A 2294-nucleotide genomic window follows, 5' to 3' on the forward strand; every position below is an offset into this window, starting at 1 on the left:
GACGCTACCTTAGACTGTAAAATGATCCATCTTCCCCTCACCCCAAATTCAAGGTGTGCCTCCCATACCGGATTGCAACCTCAGGGAAACAGAAGTCGTTCTGTAATGGTGTCAACTTCCTACTTTTAAGATTTGAGGAACTGAATATGTTAACTGAAATCTAGCACTTAAGGAAACAGATCTTGTTCTGAAAAATAGGGACATTTTATGTATGTGTATATACACACACACACACGTCAAACTGAATTATATGGTGAACGTAAGATATTGCCAGGACTCTAGTTATAGCTGTCTCCCATAGCAAGGCTCTGCTTGATTTAGAACATTTTTATTTTGGCGAGGGGGGCTGGTAGCAGAAAGCACCAATGCTGACTGTAAAAGAGCACTGCAAAATTGTGACGTGCCTTCCCAACCACAAAATCTACAGCTCACCCTCCCCCCAGGTTACTGTTAATGATGAATCATCCAGAGTGATCAATTTTTCAAGGCTGTATTAGAGACCCTGCTCCTTCCCACACCAAAAGGAAAAAACCCACCAGAGTGAAATTGGGTGGAGTGAGGAAAGACAAGAAATTTGACTAGCTTGGAGGAGAGCATCATTCCCACTTGGTGCAGTGAATTTAGCTGGGTGAGGCAGGTGTATATTTTATATCCCTGTGCAAACATTCGATTGGGGCTAATTTTTTCTACTTGTTTCCATTATATGGGTGCCTATGAAGAGGCTGTACTCGGACAATTAAAACTGGGATCATGAAAGGGAAAGTTTGAAGACACATTAGAAATGAATTTAAGTGAATTACAATTTTTGCACTTCTAAGCTGTAACAATAAAGCAAGTTTAACTTTCACTGTTGCAATACAAGGGTTAAATAAGAGGCTTTCCATTGGATTATGAACACACTTGAGGATTAACTGTAAAAATGCTTTTTATACACAAAACCTGATTTGTGCTAAGTTGTGCCAAATTTAAAGTTGAATACAGGAGAGTCTCACCTTATGCAGGGGTTCTGTTCTGCGGTTAGCACGTAAAGAGAAAAATGTGTATAGTCAAAATTCATTGAGTTGAATGGCAGACAAAATCACCCGCACTACAGGTACAGTATTAAAATTGTTATTTTTCTCTTTTTTGTTTTTGTTAACCATGTAAAGCTGAAATCACACGTTAAATGCACGTAAGATGTGACAGACCTGTCTGTATTCCTTTAAAAAAAATTAACTATATGTTACTGAGGTCCAAGGACCTGCTGATGTAAATGCCAGTTCAAAAATATCTAAAAAGTATCTAGAAAGATCAATAGAAAATGTTCTGCACAATAATTAAATACAAACTGATCAATATCCTCGGTTAAATTTGAAGACCGTTCTGTAAGCAACATATGAATTAAGAAGTTTAACCATTTAAGTTGCTTAGAATTGCCCTACTATAAAAAAGCTATAATTCTAATGTGCTTATTACTACAGAATATAAGTACTACTGGTATACAAGCTTTGTCACAAACCAACATCTCTGCCCTCAATTTTGAGTATGTAAAACTCCCAAGTCGGCATGTTGTAAGCACTACATTATAGCCCACAGAAAACTGTATAGATTGGTTATAAAACTCATACCCAGAAAGACAGAATGGAAACAGGACCCTAACTATACTAGGATGAACAGATACCACGATTAAGTTACAATTTAAAAAGAATCTGCAGGTTTGCATACCCTAAAGAAAGTAGTCAAGACTTAATGCCTTCAGATTTGCCTTGTTCCATTCTGAGCTTACTGATGGACTACTCAAGAAGCTAACAAACTACAAAATGTCCAATTAGTTGCATTTATTTTTATTTATTAGGTTTATTATGACTTAAAGTGTTTATTACTCCAGATAGATAAACCACATTTCAGAGTAAAAGTATAAATGCAGGACTTCAGTTGTAGCCAAAAAGAAAAAACGTTTTTGCATTATTTTAATATAGCCCTAAATTTAACATTTAATTTTATTTTAGTAAAATGTAAGCCAAGCTCAGTAGCCTCAGTGCAGGATGGTCCTGTATGTAATTTGCTCCACACATATTCATGTTAAGTTTTGTTTACATGGAGAAGAGACAGGTCAACTGTATGAGTTAAGTAGAGTCAGAGGAAAGCAAAATATAAAGCATCCATTTCCCCCAAACAAAAACAGGTCTGAATTGAATGTTTACTGTACAAGAGAGATAAACTTGCTTCTTGCTCAGACAGAGTGCCTGAAAGCAATATTCCACAATTTGAGTTTCCTACACTGGCACAAGAAATAAAGCCTTCAAAACCATGGG

Source organism: Chelonoidis abingdonii, chromosome 9 (assembly GCF_003597395.2).
Source record: "Chelonoidis abingdonii isolate Lonesome George chromosome 9, CheloAbing_2.0, whole genome shotgun sequence".
Taxonomy (NCBI): Eukaryota; Metazoa; Chordata; order Testudines; family Testudinidae; genus Chelonoidis; species Chelonoidis abingdonii.